Source organism: Lissotriton helveticus, chromosome 9 (assembly GCF_964261635.1).
Source record: "Lissotriton helveticus chromosome 9, aLisHel1.1, whole genome shotgun sequence".
Classification (NCBI taxonomy): domain Eukaryota; kingdom Metazoa; phylum Chordata; class Amphibia; order Caudata; family Salamandridae; genus Lissotriton; species Lissotriton helveticus.
In genome coordinates this window covers 502,424,031-502,447,851 of record NC_136070.1, presented here as the reverse complement: position 1 = coordinate 502,447,851, position 23,821 = coordinate 502,424,031, and positions in this window count along the sequence as shown.

Below are 23,821 nucleotides of genomic sequence, written 5' to 3'. Positions count from 1 at the left end.
TTCAAGCTGTAGCAGCACACTCCCCCCTCCTTCAGCGCCTTGGGACCCTCATGGGTAAGTAGCGTGCTTTACAAGTACATTGATTGATTGATTGATTGTACCTGTTGATGGAAAAAGTAAGCAGGTTAATGCCCGTGCCTTTTCCAGTGCTTCCAGTGCTTACAGACGTATCCTCACTTACTTGGCAGGAACTAGTTTGTTGGTCGCCATCTTCTTGACTTCTTATTGGTTAGTAGTTATTAGAGACATCTCTGGATCCCACTATCAGAAAAGTCACAGAATCTGCCCTGTGCTGTCTATCTGTAGGCAATAAGAAGTAAGAAGGAAGACTGCCATGGTTGACCATTCTAGTGAAGACAATTCAAGACTTCGTAGCGCATAACAAAAATGCCATGTGCAGTTTCATTTGCAGACCTGGCCCTAGGTTCAACACATATCTTTACGAAAAGCTGATAATGCGGACATATTGCATTTGTTTTGATTTACTAAAAACTCTTGGTACTGGTAGTTAATAGAACTAATCTGACAACATACCAACACAACACCCCCAGAGGTCTAGGGTAAAAAGAAATAGATAGCATTCAGCTTACTGCCAGGGTCAATGAGCCCCTATATGAGAGCATGAAGAAGGCTAGCAAACATCAATTACATTGATTAAAAAGAATTACCATGACCCACCAGTTCCAGTCACCGTGACAGAACATTTATATAATTATGTAAAATTAAGCAGTATTATCTGATGTGCCTACCTGACAACAGGACTCATAATAGAGCGTGGTGGACTTTGACAAAAAATTATTAAAGTAATTAAAAATAATATTCATAGCCCACACATCCCAAATACCATTGCAAAAAAATCAAATAAATGCAGTAAAATTAGCAATTAATATCTGGGTCTGCCCAAAGCACTAATGACCATGTAAGTGCATGAGAGAAGGCAAACATTAATTACATTAATCAAAAATCATAACATTGGCCCAGCAAATCCAATAACCTTGTCAAAAAATAACAATTTTTGTAAGATAAGCAGTAATATATGGTGCACCTCTGACCACCTGGGATCCATTGTAGTGCATGAAATAACCTGAGAAGAAATGATTAAAATAATAACCATGACCCATTGCTTCCCATGACCATAGCAGAAAATTAGTAAACAAGCAATATCATCTGGTGACCCTCAGGCCCCAAGGGTCTCATATGACAGCAGGAGCAAGTTTGGCATCAATTGAATTGTGCATGGAAAGAGTAAAAAGGATCAAAGGATTGTTTTTGTGTAGGGAATGTGTCCCTTCCTGAACAAAAACAATCCTGTCTACAATGCAGGCACCTTTTCACCATGGTGCAAGGACGTCTGTGTTGGAGCTAGGCAGCGCATAGTGCAAGGAGAGGACAAGAATGCACCACATAATGTTAAAATGGAGCATTCCTGCTCTCTCCCTGTCACTCAACACAGCGGCAAGGTGTCTTGTATGCCCAGAGTTGCGTGGCTTTAAATGTTCTCCTTAGTCCATAGATTGGCCTGTCCTCAATCCCCTAGCTTAGGCTCTCCAGAAAAAAAAATGAATTAAATGAAAAAAGAGTTAAACGAGTTGGTGGGGACTACCTTCCCTCAAACATATTATACCTATGTCGAATTTCATTAATTAAAAAAAAGTCTTTTGATATAAAGTGTACACTCAAAATTGGCTAAATGCCTTGCTGATGACATCATACATGTAACGCCCAACTTCAATGGAGGTCGAAAGGTATAGGCGATAATGTTTAATGAGTGTGGAGGAGTGTCCCTTATTAAAAACACAGTAAGGTATTCTACGGGGAATTGAAATCGAATGAACTTCTGTAATAATTTAGGTGGAAATAGATCCTAAAACCACTCTCTACCTCCATCTCTGGGACATCATTGATGGTTGCAAAATAAGGAGGGAAATATATATTTTTTAAGCATCTGATACATATCTTTAAGTGGGAAATCTGGACACAAATAGATTAGGAATATATATTTTTTGTCAGAGTCAAAAGCTTTGTCATTTGTAAAGAGTTTGGGTGTTGTTGCATGTATTTTTGTGTATAACTGTAGTATGTCATAACTGTTTTCTATGTCTAGCCTTTCCTTGAATGCTTAAACACATTTAAATGAATTGTCATTTCAGATAAATGACTGTATATGCAACATTACTTATTTTCACCATTTATTTATTGAATTGCTACTGGACTTATGAGGAATGAGCGTCATTGTGCTCTGATTACTCCCTCAAACAACGGTTTATCAACAAGAAATATTTAGCAAAGAACTGAAAGTAACTTACTTGATTTCCAAAAAACATTCAAAGGTGAGTGTTGCAACAACATTTGAAGACTAATGATGAGTGATGCTTTCCTCCACTAGCCAAATCGAAAATGCACAATGAGTCAACAAAGAACGGAGAGAACCTTTCAGGTCAGGAAGAGAAGTTATTACTCTATGTATGTAGCTTGAGTGTGAATAGTACTCCCCATCTAAGAAAATGTATTTTGCGCTAAGTAAGTTGCTCGAATAATACTTTTGAACAAAACAGTATCTTAAAAGAGAATTTTGCGCAAAAGTGTACTGCCACTCACTACAATATCAGTAAATACATGCATCCAGTCCAGGCACCCAGAATACACTCCTGCATTATGTGACTATAACACTGCACCAGCAGCAATGTAGGTTGGAGGGGGAGAGAAAGTGGGTTGACACAGAAGGTTTTGAAAGGAATTTAAAACTATGTACATTCTTCGTATATTCGTATAGAGGCTCTTGCGGCCCCTTATGTTTATACCCGTAGCTTTACAGATTGTACCCAGGCTTCCACGGTTGGCTGCAATATCATGCCTTGACCGTAGAAGGTCAGATAATGTAACTTGTGTCCTACCAGTGCAAGTGCATTCTGCTGCACACGCCTTTGTGTGCTCTCGACTGAGGGACCCATATTAATCTTACAGCTTCTGAGCACCGCGCTGTCACTTCTGAGTGACTATCCCTTCAACCTTGATGGAACTTCATTTTTCAAGCAATCCTAAATCTCTGGATGAAATGCTTTTCCAATGTTGATCTTACATAATCCAGTTAAATGGCAATTCAACTCTGTTGCAACGTTTTTGCTATGCAAAAAGTGATTGGCTTTTGGAAAAATATTTTATTTCACAGCAGGGAAAGGGTACAGAAGTACATCAAGGCTGGCATCTGCAAACACAGCTTCACCAATATAACTGACATAAATTACAAGGCAAATAAAATAAAGCACGCTCCCAACCCACCTCTCATAAAATGCAAATCTTCACACAACACTCCGAGCCCCTATACACCAGACCCAGAAACAAAACAATGCAAAAGAACACTGCTTAAAAACAGAAGGCAGACCAATTTGACAGAATTTTGAGTAGATCTGGTGAATCAAACCATCATTCTGCTACCATTTATACATAAAAGACCTCTAAAACGTCCATACTGGGGACGGCAGCCACTTAGGTGCGAGTATTGCTTATTAAAAACGTATGTATTTCGGTCCGTACACTCAAATTCTCTAAACTAGCTACACTTTGGTGGTACAGGTAGATTTTAAAGCTTATCATTACTTTCTGGGATACATTAATTTCTCTGAAGAAAAGGCCAAACCCATGAGCATTGAGAGAAAAAACTCATCCTGGTGAATGAAACAAATGCTTGAATTGGTAAGAATTGTTATGTTTGATCGGTTTGTCCCACCCGACTAAGATCTGAGGGGGTGTGTCACTGCCAGAACCTGTGACCTGTGACATGATAGTAGAGAACATGTAAAGGAGGGGCCGGAACGAGTGAAGAAAATAAAAGTCACCGGACGGGACCGCTCCACCCCCAGTTTGACGCATGCCTCCACCTCGTCTGCCGCTGACTCTTCCTCCTCCGTTGCTGGTCTGGCATGTCTTGATAGGAAGTTGGCGAGGTTCTGCGCCCCAGGGCGATAAACTACCTGGAAGTGATATTCCTGTAACTGAAGGATCCACTTTTCAATCCTTGGTGGAGGTTTTGAGGGAGCTCCCATGAAAAGTGGGATCAGGTGCTTGTGGTCCGTGGGGAGAGAATAAAAGGTACCGGAACCCGAGCCTTGGGGTTCTGTACCATACAAATGCACCACGTGTGTGTCATGCTTTGTGACTACTTCTTAGGCGTAGGACCTGGGTCAATTTTCTATAACTCGCATCACCTGGTTTGAGAGCCTAACTAACATGATCAATTGTAGCCTTTAAAAACTCTCCAGAACGAGGGCCCTTGTTACAATAGCAGAATATGTCCAGTAAGGACCCTTTGTTTTTGCTGCTGCCCCAGCATGTATTGCCTAACCTCAGCTCTTACAGACACAGGCCCTAATAACAAATGGACCAGCAATCTCCCGGTAACTTTGGCCCCTCACGCAATTCCTGATACCTGGTGTACCTGTAAATCTGGAGATCCGGAATTTAAGGGGTATTAAATATGCGACCTTGAGAGGACCCCTTTGAAATGAGGAATTAATGGGAGGATAATTAATTCCAGGTCTGATTCCCCATGTAATTATTCCTATCTCTCTAGATTTTCATTTGGTCCCATTGCAATTCCGGTCCAACAGTGATCGCTGTACTATAGTCAAGGCAGACTTCTGAAGGTACCAAAAGTTTGGTGAATAGCTGGTGTTGGTTTTGATGGCTGTCCACCAAGCGTTTTTTTCCCAAAAACAAGCTCTCAAAGTTGGAATTTGTTTTTGAGAAACAAGTAAATAGTGATCAGGGAGATTTTTTCCATTGGTGTCAGAATCACTATTTTAATTTTTCTGGTTGTCACCACCAGGTTTTCCCTGGCGATGACAGAAAGAAAGGATACCAGTCTGCCCTAAATAGGGTGGGTAGTTTGATGCCCTTACTCTGACGGTAGGCATTGTGTCATGCCATCAGATTATGCTTTCCTTTAAAGGAGCCTATATGGGCACCTTGACAGAAAGCTGAAGATCCGCCTGACATAAAATAGGGCTGGCGGACGGAGAGTTTGTCAGACAGGTTACTCCATCACATTTATGATGGAGTACCATGTTGACGAAACTCTAAATTGGGCCCACATATATTTATTTCATGCGGTAGACAGCCATTTAATGAGATAATACAGTTGGTGGTTGGGAAAGATAGGTAGATAGATATCCTTTATTATTTGATTAATTAAAATCTTCCAATAAAACAAATGAATTCAATAATCCATTATATATAATTTGAATAGCAGCAATTCTTTTGATACATCTTTTAAGTGAACATTTTTGATAAAATTCTTTAGAATGAGCTGAGAATAAAGCAAATCAATAAACATTTAAAAAAGGAATAAAATAAAATAATTATTAATTCTATGTCTCCTGGAGTTCTAATTTTTTCCACACTTTCGTTAAAAATGTTACCAAAGCAGAATTCATAAATATATCATCTGAGGAGAGACATAGGATCAATGCCTGTCTACAAGTTCTTACCCCTCTATCATTAAATAGTCTCTTTAGGACAGTTACTCTTTCATTTCTCAGTTCAGAACAGAGACACAATAGGAGGATAATGTTCTCCTCCCCAGATTTGCACAGCCTACATACAGTGTACTTTTTCAAAGGTGGTGGATGGCGTAGTCCCGGCAATACACCAAAACATGCTTTAATAAAGATTTGCTTGTTTTTCAGCGACCATGGCGTATTCAGGTATTGCTGTGCCATCTTTTTTGAAAAAGCATTTATTATGGGCCATGCATGTTTTTTATTTCCAAAAGTGGCTTTATCGCTTATCAATGATAAATGATCTGTTATTTTATTGACAATTTTCTTAAATGATTCTTGAGTTATAGTAGAATACCAAAACGGCCCAACCTCAAATTCTTCCAAGGCCGCATCCAAATATTTACAGGCAGGTTGGGAAAGTCACTTAAACTCTTCATCTCTTAATTTTTACATTATACCAAGATAACTTTATTTATTTGTCAAGATCCTGCAATGAATTAAGGGGCCGATTAGGATGGCGGACGGACTTGCGTCCGTCCGCCATCCCAGAGGTGGAGGGACCGTCCGCATGGGCTGCGGCGGTCCCTCCGTGCAAATTAGGATGTGACCGCCACCCTGGCGGTCACATCCTGGATATTTAACATTGCGGCGGGTGCTGCTTCAAGCAGCACCCGCCTCAATGTTAAAAGTGCATGCTTAACATTTACATGCACAAAGCGGCAGGCACCGCGCGGTGCCTGCCGCTTTGTGCATGTAAATACTGGGGGGTACCATAGGTACCCCCCATGTGCATCCCCCACCCGCCTACACCCTGGGGGCCCCCAACAGGCCCCCAAAATCAAAAGTACACATGCTTTTCCACGGTGGAAAAACCGCCGCGGAAAAGCATGTTTACAAATGCACCCTAATTTGGCTGGCGGTGTCTGATAGACACTGCCAGCCAAATGAGAGCTTTTCCGCGGCGGTTGTAATCCGACCGCGGCGGAAAAGCAGCGGACGGAAACCAAGACCCACCAGCCATCGTAATGCGGCGGTGGGTCTTTGGTGACTCCGCAGAGGATTTTCCGCCTCCTCCGGGCCGGAGGTGGCTTCCGCCGGCCCGGTGGAGGCGGAAAATCCTCCATCCTAATTGGCCCCTTAGTGTTTTCCGTGACTTCAGCGTTTTAATGAATTTAATGATTTTGCCTACTGTTACTGAGTCGAACACCTTCCTGCTATCATTGGTTATTCAAGGAAGGTCAACACCTCTCAAAATGAATGTCCCCTTCTATTATATATATGTAACAGACTTTTCTCATGAACAAGTCCTTATCTCACTTAGCCACATGGACCACAAGATGTGGATTCAGAAAAAAAAAATCATGAACATTATTATTTTTACAATCTACAATCATATTATACTCAATATGTCTGACAGGGATTATAATTCCAAAGGTGTCGAACTTCCTAACAAGGAACGCTAATAATTTAACTGTCATCTCATTGTTGTGCCAGCGCTCCTGCGGGGTACTGTTTTTCTATAGTTTTCTCTCAATTAGGTACAACACATATCATAATGACCAACCCCTGGGACCCTAACAAGTTCTTAAGAATTCAGGAAAAGAAATTTGAATTATACCTTATTCCTGGTATAAGATTTTTCATTTCACAGGTGCCACTTTCATCTTCCGAAACGGATACTACATTTCTTACATCTAGTACTCTCTACATTGGACATCATAGATCTTTTTTCTGCAAATTAATACATTTAAAGGAGCCAGTATTCTAGAAAACACAGTTTAATGTATATTCTCAATCCAATGTCTAGCTGATATAAACATTTCACCAAATTCAGTTGATTTCTTTGCTTCATTCCTTTATTCAGTATCCACTTGACGATATACAGCTAAAATGTGAACATGAACAATATCTACACTGGGACACATTTTTAGATCTTAGGCCATGGCAGATTGATCATATTTACTGAGATTGCCAGCATAGTAGAATTTTGCACTAGCATTAACAATTCAGAGAGTGAAGACATTTAAAGTGAAATTTGCACAGTTTGCAAGCACGTAATCAAACAATGGGAGGGCAAGGGGGTGTGTGAGCAGAAGGGAAAGAAAGAAAATAAAACAAAATACCAGGGTTTTTATAACAGGCATTTTTAATAGGCAGATACTTGGGAAACCACAATTAAACAGGTACCGAAGCCTAGGGAGTGAGACAAACAAATGAACGTCTAGTAAGATAGTGAGTAAACCAATGGTGAATAAGAACTGATGGTACAGAGGAATCAGAAGAGGCAGACAAGGGTTTTAAAACAGAAGAATAGATATCAGAAATCTCTTAAGTAAAACGAAGTGCAATGTTCTCTGCAGAGTGAGAGGAGCATTGGGAAACATCTGGAGCGGGCAGAGGAAGCAGATGATTGATAGTTCAAACAGTTGTCGTGGATGGAACATTTGATCATGACTAAACAGGTGGGAAAGGATTCTTTCTTTGTTTATATTTAGTGGCATAAATATTGTGAATTTTCAAGAGCTTAACAGAGGATTGCCTGTCCTGATTTACGCCAAAAGAATTCAACATGGCACATAAAGCAAAGGCAGGGCAGTTGCCACATCTGCTAAGGTTGAGGGGATTTCTGTGTAAGTTTGAAAATTTTCAAAGCAGCAATGGACACAAGGGAAGAAGATAGTGCAACAGTGAGAATTCAAAGAGATTGAGTCATAGTATGAGAAACATAGTGATTCATAGAAATAACATATGAAAAGAGATTAGGCCACTCTGGCATTCCATACGTTCTTTAATTAAATTTTGGAGCGGAGAAGGCCAATACATGGTGAAGGACGGGGCCCTCTAGGGCCATGCGGGTTGTCTACAATCTCCTGCTATTCCTTCCCAAGAATGAAGAGTCAGTCAGACATTAGAGAATACAAACTTACTTTATTTGGTTTATATTCTGCTGAGGAGCCCAGTCAGGCCTTCACCATAAGATTTCTGCTAAGGGGGACTGACGCCCCAGACAAGCTGATACATAATAAACTCTTCTGGAGACTACGGCCACACCTCTAATGGAAAGTTACTGGCTTGAGCCGGGCATGAACAAAGGAGGTACAGACAGATGAGCTACCACCTGCCAGATGGGTGCACTATCAGTACTCCAAGGTTACTGTGTGAGTTTCAGCGTCTCCTAACGTGGGAGCAGAGTTAAACATCGAGATTGGAATGCAGAGAAAGAATATCAGTTCATTAGCAAGTCAGGATACAGCCTTGAACAGGAGAGAAAATAATTAAGCATGGACCAAAAATCCGTTCCGCTCGCGAAATTTGCGGATTTTCGGCAATTTCGCGATCTGCAAATCTCGCAAAATTGCCACAAAATTCGCAAATTCGGTCGTGGGCGGATTTTTTTTTTATGGACAGCTCACTCAAGGGACCAAAGTTAAAGGCACACACGGTCACTGGAGGCAAATCTTCTGGCCCTTTACGCAGCTGCAGTGTAGGAAAAGCACTATACATTTACCCAACGAGGTAGCACTTACTGATTAGACAGTAGAAAGTACTACAGTTGAGTAGAGGTACTGCACATGACAAAACGGTGGCATCTTTGTGGATAACTATGCAGGGCAGGATTCATTCCGGCATGAGGCTCTTGTCACAAAAATTAAACCTCAACAGGAAGCACTTACAGATATAAATAAAGCAGGTGCCGAGTTGAAGCTCAAATTCAGTAACGTTTTAATCAGCCCAAAAACATTAGTGAGCACGGTCAAGGCTGGGCAAATGTGCTTTAACCCCTTATCTGCAGTCGAAAATTAGCTGTAATACTCGAGGGAAGTCTTTGAATCCATGAGTTTCTCAAGCGCAATCCCCGTGTAGTTCCTGTGACCAGGAGGCTGCTTTCTCCTCATCTGCTGCCCTGCTCGCTCTCTGACCGTTTATAGTAAACACAAGAGGCATGTTGACATGCATAGAAGCCCCGCCCGTTTGGCCCCGCACCACACACTAGCGGTATCAAACGTCTTACCGCCCTTTCCCAACTATAATAGACAGCTCACTCAAGGGACCTCGGCGCCTTTTGGCGCGGTGGCAAAGTTACAGGCACACATGGTCAGTGGAGACAAATCTTCTGGCCCTTTACGCAGCTGCAGTGTAGGAAAAGCACTATACATTTACCCAACGAGGTAGCACTTACTGATTAGCCAGTGGAAAGTACTCCAGTTGAGTAGAGGTATTGCACATGACAAAACGGTGGCATCTTCGCGGATAACTATGCAGGGCAGGATTCATTCTGGCACGAGGCTCCTGTCACAAAAATTAAACCTCAACAGGAAGCACTTACAGATATCAATAAAGCAGGTGCCCGAGTTGAAGCTCAAATTCAGTAACGTATTAATCAGCCCAAAACATTAGTGAGCACGTTCGAGGCTGGGCAAGTGTGCTTTAACCCCATATCTGCGGTCGAAAATTAGCTGTAATACTCGAGGCAGGTCTTTGAATCCATGAGTTTCTCGAGCGCAATCTCCATGTAGTTCCTGTGACCAGGAGGCTGCTTTCTCCTCAACTGCTGCCCTGCTCGCTCTCTGACCCTTTATAGTATACACAAGAGGCATGTTCACGCGCATAGAAGCCCCGCCCGTTTGGCCCCGCACCACACACTAGCGGTATCAAACTTCTTCCCGCCCTTTCCCAACTATGATGGACAGCTTACTCAAGGGACCTCGGCGCCTTTTGGCCAGGGCCGGACTGGCTTCCGGGCAGTTGTGTGTGCTGCAGAGCAGGGGGATGATTTCTCCGTGGTATGTGCGTATTTCGTTGATGGGGACCTGCATGCACTTTAAAAAAAAAAAAGCAAAACGAATTTCGTTTTGCACACACAGGTCCCCATCAACGAAAGCATCCCCCTGCTCGTCCGCACACACAACTGCCCGGTAGCCAGTCCGGCCCTGCTTTTGGCGCGGTGGCAAAGTTACAGGCACACATGGTCAGTGGAGACAAATCTTCTGGCCCTTTTCGCAGCTGTAGTGTAGGAAAAGCACTATACATTTACCCAACAAGGTAGCACTTACTGATTAGTCAGTAGAAAGTACTCCAGTTGAGTAGAGGTATTGCACATGACAAAACGGTGGCATCTTCGTGGATAACTATGCAGGGCAGGATTCATTCTGGCACGAGGCTCCTGTCACAAAAATTCAAACCTCAACAGGAAGCCCTTACAGATATAAATAAAGCAGGCGCCCGAGTTGAAGCTCAAATTCAGTAACGTTTTAATCAGCCCAAAACATTAGTGAGCACGGTCAAGGCTGGGCAAGTGTGCTTTAACCCCATATCTGCCGTTGAAAATTAGCTGTAATACTCGAGGGAGGTCTTTGAATCCATGAGTTTCTCGAGCGCAATCCCCTTGTAGTTCCTGTGACCAGGAGGCTGCTTTCTCCTCACCTGCTGCCCTGCTCGCTCTCTGACCCTTTATACACAAGAGGCATGTTGACACGCATAGAAGCTCCGCCCGTTTGGCCCCGCACGACACACTAGCGGTATCAAACATCTTCCCGCCCTTTCCCAACTATGATGGACAGCTCACTCAAGGGACCTCGGCGCCTTTTGGCGTGGTGGCAAAGTTACAGGCACACATGGTCAGTGGAGGCAAATTATCTGGCACTTTACGCAGCTGCAATGTAGGAAAAGCACTATACATTTACCCAACAAGGTAGCACTTACTGGATTAGCCAGTAAAAAGTACTCCAGTGCAAATCGCAGAAAAAAACGCGAATTTGCAGATTTTTTTGCGATTTTGTGCAAATTCGCGGACCGCAGATCCGCAAAATTCGCCCATAGTTAAAAATAATAATGAAGTACAGTTTTGCTAAGGCAAACGAAAACAGAAATAGGGCCTAGTAGGAGCACGGCCCAAGCAGTCTTCTAGTGGTTACAAAATACAAAATGAAGTCACACAAACTAACTAAACTTACATGCTGTGAGGATAACTCAGTGGGTTGCATAATGCGAATACACAGTGTGAATACAATAGCGTATATTTAGCTACGTAATGCTAACCTAACATAGCAAGTATAAATGCACAATGGGAATAGGAGTTTAAAATCCAACGGACCCTCCTTCTAGCATATGTGGCTAAAAGCTTTATTGCTGTCCGACAGGGTCTTTACAATTCTAAGTGGGAGGAGGAAATGTACAAAAACATTCATATTGCTACACATACTCAAAGCAAATGGAAATATACAAAATCGTCATTTAATACTTAAATATTCCCTCGTCTATCAACATTATTGACTGAATTTCTTGCACCATCATGGGGGAGTACTTATTATCCTGTCTGTGCAGCGTAATGCTGGGAGTCAGTTTACTCACAAAATATGTACAGCAGGCTGGGAGACAGTTGATACACAAACAACAGCTAAAGATGACCCCTGCAATGACTATCAGGACGAGAAAGATCTCCCAACCCCATGAAGCCAGGAGGCCCCAGAACCACCTAGTGAAGGACCACGAACCATTAGCCTGATGTTCTCTGAAGCAAGTCTGTGTATTTCTGTATGGTAGAATATACAGTCGGGGTACTATCAGGTATGTACACACAGCAGCTGCTGCCGATGACACGACATGCTCCATCCATGTCAGCTAGAAGTACAGCTCGAACCTTCCGGTTTTGAGGCAAAACGAGTCTTATAGCTTGGGGTTCGACTGTAATATGAGTCAGTACATCCGCAGTGGTGTTAATGACTCCCTCAACTATTCTGGCAAGGTGCCGTATGTTGCGGCTATTAAACATGGGATCCCAGAATGGTACAATGCCCTTCATTATAGCAGTAAATTGCTGTAGGGAGGTATCTGTTTGATCAATATCATCTGTATTAACAACACTTTTTACCCGGTGCACAAAATATTTCTACGGTGCAACCTCTGATCTTTGTGGTAGTTGGACTGGGCAAGATAAACAGGAGGCAGGAGGAAGGAGAGATAACACTGGCCAAACCACACCCTAGGGTGCCAAGTATAAACTTGTTCTCCACAGATGAATGACACATTTGTGGGTGTCAACAAGGGTGGACTACTAGTCGTATTCAATTTATATGTATAGTTGCAATGACTCTGTCCTACCAAGACATTGCCTGACCTTTGAACACAGAAACTAGCAGTTGCATTGATCACGGGGGCGGGCATTGCTTTAACTTCAGTGATATTGCCCTCTTGGAAACATTTAAAATATTCGGTGACGTTAAATCCTTGGAAGTCTAGTACTTCATTTTGTAACCAGGTGACATTTTCATGGACTGTAAAGACATTCATACAAGCATCAGGATATAGGGTACCCTCCTTTCCATCTGTCCCATATGTATATCCTTGATGTACCACTATATAATCTAAAACTGCCTCATAGTCAGCCTGTGTCATTTTCATTGCATCCACATAGTAATGCATACAAACAATGGATAGTAGTTGAAACCAAGCTTCACAACTACCTAAATAGGACAAGGGCACCAATATTAGCAGATAATTTTTATGCATAACTAAGGGGAGCCGTCCACATACCCAACACTTCGTGGCATTAGCAGTGCGATGGACTAGATGAAGCATTTGAATGAATGCATGCTGAGTATAAGTTTGTCTATGTCTTTCTTTTTGCTGGGCCAATGTAATGAGCAAGTGCTCAGTTGGAACAGGGGTAGTCCCTATCAAAGTATTCACAAGGTTTAATTCCTCTAAATACCAGACTACCCCAAATAATGTTATCATAACCAGGATAATGAATACCACCACCACTACCCTATTCCCAGTAGATCAGCTAGACCACCCAGGACCATTCTGCAGCATCGGAGAAGTCACTAGAAGCTGCTCCTCTCTCATGTTTGCATGACCAAATGGGTACATTAAAAATACTTTTCAAGGGGCGTGGCTACGCGCGCAGCGAGACTGGCTGCTCCCTAACAGAGCTCCGGCGAGGGCCCGCACCTAGGGGGTCATTTCTCCATGCAAAACACCACCTGGCCGGCCCACACTCGCAGCGAGTGACCAGAGGACACTGCCAAAGCATCGGACCGAAGCTCAAGGTCCATTGAGCCCCGGACCCGCACCGGCACCAACGCGGCCACCATAGCCGGAGGAGTGAACACGGGCTCGGCGAGACCCGGCGGGCGAGCCCGGTGTCGAGACCGGAAGTGAGGGCCGCGCGGAAGGGGCGCCCGGGAGCAGCGGACTGAGGCGACGGCGCTGGGTCACACCACAGCGCATCGACCCTAGGCGGATCACGAAGGGCAGAGACGACTCGGCTGGCCATGACCCGAGAAAAGTGAGGAGGCGCAGCGCTAGGGGACTGGGGCCGCCCGCTGGACTTCTGAAGCCGAGACAGACACGAGGAGGTGCCCATCCCCCTCCCGACCTACAGCGGAGGGACGGAGCAATACTGGGGGAAGCGGACCCGGGATCGGACCCCCGACGGCGCCTGCTGCGACCCTGGGCGGTAAGTGCTGCGAAGCGAGGGGCACAGGGCGCAACACCTGCCCGGCTCACCCGGCGCCACGAACTACCAGGCAGCCAAGAGACACCTCCAGGGCGCCCAGTAGGCCACATCCAGAGACACAGGGTGGCAGAGGGGCAACACCGGTGAGAGCCACTGCCCAGCCAAAAGTTCCGCTGCTGACAACGTGCGCAGACCTGAGGTGATTGCCGGTTGGGGGAAGCGCCAAGGGGAGACACTGCCTGATACTCACGCCACCAATGCCCGCAGCTGGATACTGACGGACCCCGGCACACTTGAGTCCACGGCTTAGCCGGAAACCCGACTCACCAGGGAATACGAAACCCAGATTAAGTCCGACTGCTCAGGCCGCCCGCCGTAGCCACGGAGAGCCGCGCACACAGAACCATAGAGACTGCTGGGAGAGTAGGGCATCGTGGGGTGACACTGCCAGCCGCACGTAGCCCATAACTCCGGAGCCCTTGGAAACACGGCGCTACTGGACACCCGACGAAACAGGGGGTAAGCGAGGAGCTCAGAACACGACCAACAGCGGGAGGGGTACAACATTGCCCACTACCAGAGTCCTGAATGGGATAACGGCTGCCACCGACGCAAGCGGCGCTTTGGACGACGCGACCGCACAGGAGGCTCAGAGGCGACAGTCACCTGCCCTGGAAACGCCACAAGACCACGGACCACCACCCCACCCGGATGTCTGGAGGTGCCGGGAAGCGCACAGGAACGGGGAGCACGTCCCAAAAGGGCAAAATGGACAAGCCGCAGAAACAAACGGACGCAGATCCGGTGACGGCCAGACTGGACTCGGTACTGGCGGCCATGGAGCGCCTGGAAAGTTCCATCCAGTCCACCCGGACATCCCTGGAGGCGAAAATAGACGGAGTCGCAATAGATCTCACACACCTGAAAGAGGACCATAAGAAACTGGCCGAGCGCACCAAAACCCTGGAAACCGCAGTGACGGACATAGACCCTCGAGTCGCCCAATCGGACAAACATATTAAGGATCTCCTCAACAGAGTGGAATTCCTAGAGGACAGGGCAGAGGATGCGGAAGGGAGGGCGAGACGCAACAACGTCCGCATAGTAGGTTTGCCGGAAAAATGGGAAGGCAAGGATCCGACCGCCCACGTGGAGGACTGGCTACGCACCCTGTTACCCGAAGGCACCCTCTCGCCATATTTCGTGGTGGAACGGGCGCACAGAGTCCCGACCAGGCCGCTCCACACAGGCTCAAACCCACGCCCTTTTCTGATCCGAATCCTGAACTATAGGGACCGGGACACTGTACTAAGAGAAACCCGAAAACTGGGCACCATTCAAGTTGAAAACGCGAACATAATGTTTTTCCCAGACTATACAATCCAGGTGCAGCACCAGAGGCTATCGTTCCTAATGGTAAAACGGAGGCTACGCCAACTGGGGCTTACATATTCCCTCCTATTCCCAGCGAAGCTCAGGGTGATAGCGAACGAGAAGACACACTTCTTTGACTCCTCGGAAGACGTGGAGGCCTGGCTGGACAACGGGACGGACAAGAGCACGGGGAGGTCCGGAAATCCGGACAGGCCCAGGAGACACCGAAGACCCAAGAGGAGACGTGGCGCCAGGTCACCCTCCCCCGCGGCCAGCGGCACCCAACATAGCGCGAGCCCACCGGAAGAGGACATACGCAGAGAACAACAGGAAGCCCTGCGGATGGTCTCGGAGCTCAGCGGCTCCCCGATACGGCGTTCCCCGCCTGCCACCAGCCCTAGAACATCGCCGAGTGAAGATGAGGCGATATATGGTCTCCCGGATTCGCAACTCTCAGGTGGGCTGCCAAACATCACCCCACAAACGTCGGATCTGTACGGCTGAAGTAGTGCCGCAACACGGGGCTCTCGGCGAGGGGAGCATTGGCAAGGCGCTGCCCGATGGCAACGGACACCGAACCCGCAGTAAGTCATGACGATGTCACACTGGCAATTATCAACTGCGGGGCAGACGCCCCAAGGAACCCACACCACGGGGGCCACCACCACTTTGCAGGGTCCCCATGGGAAGGCGAAGGTTACCACCTACAAGCTTGACCAGAGCAGCGGCCCCGTGTCTTTACAAATATACTGTTCGATAGCCGATGGGCCGGCCGGCTGACCACTCAGACTAACGAACACATCCCCCTGGGAGGGCGCTCACGCCTTCATGCTCAACAGATACACACTGGCTGCTTGGACTGCGTGATGTATAGCAACCCCCCGGAATGGATTGTTCGCACTTTTCGTAGAATGTTTGGACGGCTGCCCGTTTGGCAACCGACCCGATGGAGTTACCCCCAGTTAATGTTTACCCCCCTTCTCCCTATTGTGAAACGCTGCATACATGGCTCGCAGGGGTGCTCGCTGAACTATTCCAAGGGCTGCTCGGACAAAGGAGGAGATACTCTGACACTGGAAACCGGAGGGCCTAATGGGAGGGTGCTTGGAACAGGGGAGGGTACGGGTGTGACTGCCTTGTTGAATGCTGATGGCTGAAGTCAAAATGTGTACCTGGAATGTGCGCGGAATACACACACCCGCGCGCAGGTACATGATTTATTCGTACCTGAAGAGGCACAAGGTACAGATAGCGCTCCTACAGGAGACTCACCTGACATCACCAGAGGTACACACCCTGCGCAGGCGATGGCGAGGTCAGATCTATGCAACTGGGTTCTCCTCTTACGCTAGGGGGGCACTGATATGGGTGCGACCAGGGCTCCCGTTTGAAGTTGAGGACTCACACATAGACAAGGAAGGGAGGCTGGTGGCAGTGAAGGGGCGCCTGGACGGACGCCCGCTGGTGGTGGCGTCGCTATATGCCCCTAACACAGACCAACAGAGGTTCCTGGAAATGGTGTCCACGACCCTGGCGCACTGGCACGGGATCCCCTGGATATTGGGGGGGGATTACAATAGCGTATTAGATACCACACTGGACCGCTCATTCCCACCTCTACCCGGCGCACCAGTGGTGGGTGCCATGAAAGCTCTTATAGCCTGGGCCTCACACTGGAATCTGCATGATGTGTGGCGCCACCGGAACCCAACGGCCAGGATATACTCGTACTACTCAGGAGCTCATACCCTACACACCCGGTTAGACAGATTCATGCTCACAGATGATCTACTCCCTCTGGCGACGGAGGCGCTATACATGGGTAGGACACACTCCGACCATAACCCACATGTGCTGACGATCTCCTGGGCACACACACGCCCCCCTGTCCCCAACTGGAGGCTGCAGCCGGACCTCCTGCTAGACGCACCTTTCCGGAACTCACTGTTCGCACACATTGTACACTACTTCGAGGATAATGCAGGTACAGCCACATCTCTGCAGATGGAATGGGAGGCGTTCAAGGTGGTCATTAGAGGACAATGCTTGGGCACGCAGGGGAACCTCAAACGCCAGGTGGAGAGGGACTTACACAGGGTGGAGGAGGAACTGAATAGACATGAGCGGGACTCGGTGGGAGGGCACATCACTGGGCTTCACAAAGCGCAGGCGGCCCACGAAAAGCTACTGGAGAGGCTCAGATGTCTGAACTTCGCGGCTCACGCGGCGCGCACACACGACAGGGGGGACAAGCCCGGCAAGCTGCTGTCGTGGCTCATCGCTAGGGAAGATCGGACGCAGCCAGTCACGAAAGTACTAGGCGCGAATGGAGTGCCCTTACACACACAGTCAGAGATACACGGAGCGTTCACCGCACACTACAAAGCACTATATCGCTCTTGCCTACCCACGCCCGCCCCGGACACGGAGGAGTATCTTAATCAGATACTGCTGCCGACACTCACTGATGCCCAACGTGCCGTCCTAACGGCACCCATAGCTCCCGAGGAGCTCCGGGAAGTCATAGCGGCGCTCTCCAACGGAAAGTCCCCCGGCCCAGACGGACTCCCAGCGGAGTTTTATAAAGCATACCAAGACCTCCTGGTCCCTGAACTCGTAAAACTGTATGAGACAGCACTGGACGACTCCTCCCTGCCCCCATCTCTGAGTGAGGCTACACTGGTCTCCCTCCTGAAACCGGGTAAGGACGGGGCACTCATGGGCTCATATCGGCCCCTTGCCCTCTTAAACACGGACTACAAAATACTAGCTTCTATGCTAGCGAGGAGACTGGCCCAATACACGCCTACCCTGGTCCACCCTGACCAGAACGGGTTCGTACCCACACGCAGCACGTCACATAACATCCGCCGGCTATTTAGAGTGCAGGAGTACGCGAGAGGCCCTTGGCCACTATCAGGTTGCATAGTATTGGACCTGGAGAAAGCATTCGACTCGGTGGAGTGGCCGTTTCTTAGGGCGGTTATGCAGAAGTTTGACCTGGGAGACGCTTTTCTGGACATGGTGGGTCTCCTATATCAAACGCCAACAGTTCGGGTCCGGATAGGGGGCCTGCTATCGGAGGCCATACAGGTGAGGCGGGGCACACGGCAAGGCTGCCCGTTATCACCTCTACTCTTCTCGTTGGCCATGGAACCGCTGGCGGAGATACTGCGGATGCAAGGCGCCGAGTGGGGCATCCCGTTGATAGATGGGGTACACGCAGTTTCCCTGTATGCCGACGACCTACTCCTCTACGTCAGGGACCTAACACGGATACCGCCGGGACTAACCGGCGCCCTCCGCGAATTCTCAACACACTCGGGACTGAGGGTCAACTGGGGTAAATCTGGGGTCTTCCCCTTTCACCCGGATATGCAGGAATGCGCAGTGCAACTAGGGGACACGACACTGACATGGTATGCCGGCACTTTTAAGTATCTGGGCATCCACATATATAGGAATGCAGCAGATATACTGGATGGCAACCTGATTCGAGCCATAAATTCCTTGCGGGCCCAGATCCAATTTTGGGGCACGCTCCCGCTCAATGTCCCGGCCAGAATCACCCTGACTAAAATGATAGTCCTGCCTAGACTACTGTACTATTTTTCGAATATACCAGTGTATGTCCCGGCTCGGGTCTTTAGAGACTTGGAGACCCTTACACGAACACTGATCTGGAATGTGGGGAGACCAAGGGTGGCCCTGAAGAAATTGTATGCCCCGACGGCCTCGGGGGGACTCGCGGTCCCGAATCAAGAGCATTACTACCTTGCCGCGCAACTCCAGTGGGTGGTGGCCTGGCTTGCGGGTAGGAACCTAAACGACACGGCCTCGACAGTCCCGGCCCTGACCCATGCAGAAGCCCTCGCACTATTCCACCCACTCAGAGGAGCGACACGCGAGACGCAGCTGCACCTAGCAGTGGCACTGCGATGCTACAGGCGTGCACTGCGATTGACCAGGGAAACTGCCCCCTACGCACCAGCCCTGCCGCTGGAGGGACTGCCAAGGCCTGGGGGAGTGGTGACAGCAACACACCTACATGACTGGGCGCAGGTGGGGCTCGAGACACTGGCGGACTTGTATGACGACGGGGCCATGGTACGGTTCGAGGGGCTGGTGGAGAATCCGGGACTGCCAGCGGGACACTTCCTGATGCATGCATCAATGATGCGAGTCCTCACGGAACACTGGGGCGATATGTCCGTGGAACCCGAGACCCACCTCTTAATACAATACCTGCACGTAATGGGGGCGGGGTCACACGTTGTGCACTGGCTAACGCAGGCACTGAGGTCCCACACGACGGCCTCCCTTCAGTCGCTCAGGGATAGATGGACCACTGACAGGGGGAGGGACTGGTCGGATAAAGAATGGGAAAGGATCCTAGAGGGGCCGCAACACGTCCCTCGCAACTCGAGATTCAGAATCATACAGTTCTATATCATGCATAGAGCATACTTGTCCCCGGACAAGGTTAACCGCTACTTTGGTTTGAATACCTCCAAATGCCCGCGATGCGCGCTCCTAGACGCGGATCTCCTGCATATGCTGTGGGCATGTCCCAAGCTCCGGACGTACTGGCACGATGTTACCGCGCTGTTGACAAAAGGGACTGCGCTGGGCCAACGACACGACTGGGACACCTGTGTACTGGGCCTTCTCACCAGGACCAAACATAACAAAGCACATATGAGGTTCTGGGATCAGGGGCTGATAACCGCCAAGAGACTCATAACCCGCCACTGGAAAGCCGTGGAACCGCCCCTGCCGAAACATTGGTGCGCCTCTCTCATCTATTGGGCGACCGCAGAAGGCACGGTGTTATGTAGGGAGGAAACGGCGGGGCGGAGGGCCATACCGATAGCTCAGGTATGGGAGGGCTTCCTGAGAGCATTCACCAGAGCTTGCCACGATAAAGGGATATTGTAAGGAGATGGCTCCTCCCCAGTGGACAGGGGGGGGCCAGGTCCAAATCACAGACTGAGTGGCGAGAGAGGGGAGTATCGGGAGCCACACATATATGGGCATGAAATACCACCCCAGCGACCCACCGCCCACCCACACGACCTACCCCCCCCCCCCCACTGATCAGCGGAGCCCACATATACCCTCGACCCCACAGGTGCGCCCACACCCGAGACCCAGAGCCACTACACACCGCCGATGCCTCCTCCCCCGAGCACACTCAGGGCCAGCACCCCGCAAGTCTACCACACCCGATGATGCCTAGGCAGAACCAATACTGCAGCACCCCCCCCCCCCTTACTCCGAGATCGGACTCTTCACACCCTCACCTACTCTCCTGTTTTCCCCAGTTTGAATTGGTGGCGTTAGCGGCACAGGACACCCCCCAGTTGTCCACGCCGGATCTACCTTTCCCACCTACACCTCTCACTTTCGACACACGGCGACGACACACAGGAGTGCAGCTCACATGCAAGCCACGACCGCAACCTTCTGCCTCACGGAGGCGGACTACTAAACCTCCTAGCCGGCCACGGTACATATGCAGGTTGCTTGGAACCGGGCCCGGCTGGTTATTCACACTACTGAGAGACAACTTGCTACGTCACCAACCAGTGGGTCGCGAGCACCGGGGGCGCGGCTGGCCATCAGGCTGCCCGCCCTGACGGGTGAGGTCTGGCACCATAGTAAGGCGAACAGAGCGCATTACACTGTATAGAAGCAATGGAGCGAATGATTTGGTGAATGCAGGGACCGCCCCAAGATAACGGATGGTATTTATTAACAGTGAGTGCATTTATTGGTTTTCTATAGTCGCCAACGTTCACATTGATGATGTAAGACCTATTCCATTTGTTGTTTCCCCTTTGAATTAAGCGCACAAGAAATGTAATTGTATGCCACGTGTACCAATAAAACAGATTTAATAAAAAAATTAAAAATACTTTTCAAAATTGGGACCACAAATACAACCAACCAGAGGGGAATTCTTCTTTCCTGTGTCCTTAATGAGCCTCACAGGCAGGCTCCTATTGTTCATCAAATGCTCCCCGATATGATATGATATGATATGATAAAATAATTTGTAGAGCCCGCGTACACCAACGGCTTCTTGCCGCTTTGGACAAACAAAGGAAAAGACTGCAGGATGGAAACATCAGTAGGTCAATAATCAATCAAAAGCCTGAGAAAACAACCAGGTCTTCAAAGCCTTCCTAAAGGAGTGATAAGAGGAAATAAGACGGAGATCAGAAGGCAAAGAGTTCCAAAAAAGGGGGGCTTGGGAAGCGAATCTTAATCCCCCGAGCCTTTTCCGCTTGGAGGGACACATGAGCAGCAAGTTGGAGCTAGAAGAGCGGAGAGCTCGGGAAGGAATGTATTGAGGAAGATGGGAGGATATGAAGGCCGGGCCTTGGTGGGCAAGGGCCTGGTAGGTCAAACAGCCCACCTTGAAAAGGCTGCGCTGGATTACAGGAAGCCAGTGCAGGCTCCTCAAGAGAGGCTTGGCCGAACTTGTCCTAGGCTGCCGGAAGACCAGTCTAGCCGCTTGATTCTGAATAAGCTGAAGTTGGTGAGACTGGTAAAGGGGAATGCCAACATATAGTGCGTTCCCGAAATCGATACGGGAAATAACCAGACCAAGCATGTCTTGAACTAGGGCCTCGTGAGTGAGGAATCTGCTAATCTTTCTGATGCGGCGGAGATGAAAAAAACACGCCGACATCGCAGATTTAATTTGGGGTTTCATAGTCAGATCCTCACTAATGGTGACTCCAAGACTCTTGACCGAGCTCACCGGGCAGGGCCACTTCCCAGCGAGTGTGGCCAGAAGCCGGAGTTCCAGGGGTTGACCAGAGGTCCAGTAAGCCCAAGCTCGGTCTTTCCTGGATTAAGCTTGAGTTGGTTCGCATTCATCCAATTACTAATGAATGACATGGTATACTGAAAGTCCTCAATAGAGGCAGGAGAGGACTCAATGTTGAAAATTAGCTGGAGGTCATATGCATGATTGAGGATGACCCCAGGTCTCTCACGTAGCCTGGAAATGAGGGGGGAGATATAAAGATTAAATAATAACGGGGAAAGGGAAGAACCTTGAGGGACCCGACAAGTAAGGCCTTTGACTTCAGACGTGAAGGGGCCAAGACGAACACCTTGCTTGCGATCTTGTAAGAAAGAGGTGAGCCACCTAAGCGGGGTGCCCCTGATGCCGGCGTTCTCGACCCGCTGAAGAAGGATCGAATGATAAACGGTGTTAAACGCCTTGGTGGAGTTGCATGATCAAAGCCCTTGCTGGAAAGCAGTCCACGGCCCTTGCTGAGAAACAAATCCTTCTTCTTTCAGGATAGGGAAACCTCCCTCCTGGGCAAATACCCTCAGCGATCCTGTCTGGTGTCCTAGGGCAGCGCACCAGTGTTCTGTACTCTAATCTAAAACAGGCACCAGAGACACAGCGCCTACACCCTAGGCTCAAGTCCTTCCTTAACTCCTGGATTGCCCAGCTGGTGCACTGTTCTTCCGTCGGGCCCGCAGATTCTACATGTACACCCAGGCTCCTCTTCATTAACAAACAGAGGCAAGAACTCAGATTCAGCTGGGGATTGGGACTCAGGTTGTTGCATTCCAGGAGCCGGAGCGTCCGAGTCAGCCCTTATCTCAGGGGGGTCGCCTTGAATAAGGCCTTGTCGCTCTCCTTGTCTGTCTGCGCCCCTTTCAGTCAGGAGTCAGAGAGAGGTATGAAGCGGGGAACCAGCTCACCTTCCTGGTCGTTGATCTCTTCTTGCACCCAGGTGTCGTAGGGAAGTGGGACGGGCACCCTCTTTACGTGGGAGGCATGCACCCAATTCTTCCAACACCTGGGCAGGCCCCTTCCACCTTGGCACCAGACAGGTCTTGCGCTGAAAATGTTGCACCATTACATAATCCCCGGGCTGTAGTCAATGCCCGGGCCCCTCTGATATTGGTTGCAGAGTGGAGTGTACCTGTTGGTGAATAAAACAAAGGTCTTTAGGCAATTGGTACAAATAGACAAATGAGGGTACTCTAGCTCAGAGAAATGTTTGGGTCTTGGGATGCCGCAGACATTGGCAGGGTGCCCGAAGATGACTTCATAGGGTGACAGCCCTGTCCTAGAATGCGTTGTCACCCTCGTGGACAACAATGCTAAGGGCAAAGCATCTGGCCATTACAATCCTGTACTTTCATGAATTTTCGCAAGCTTCAGCTTGAGAGTTCCATTGGACTTCTCAACAAGGCCTGCTTATTGGGGGTGGTTTGCTGCATGGAATTTCTGCATGATTTGTAAGCCCCTGCACACCAAATCAATGACTTTGGCATTGAAATGGCTCCCATTGTAACTCCAAATCACTCGTGTGGCAATCCGTAGCGTGGGAAGTACTCCTTTAAGAGTACCTTTGCCATTGCCCTGGCTGTATTCCCTTTGGCTGGGTAGGGCTCGATACACTTATTGAATGCGCAAACTACCACTAGTACATATTTCAGGTTATTCACTCGT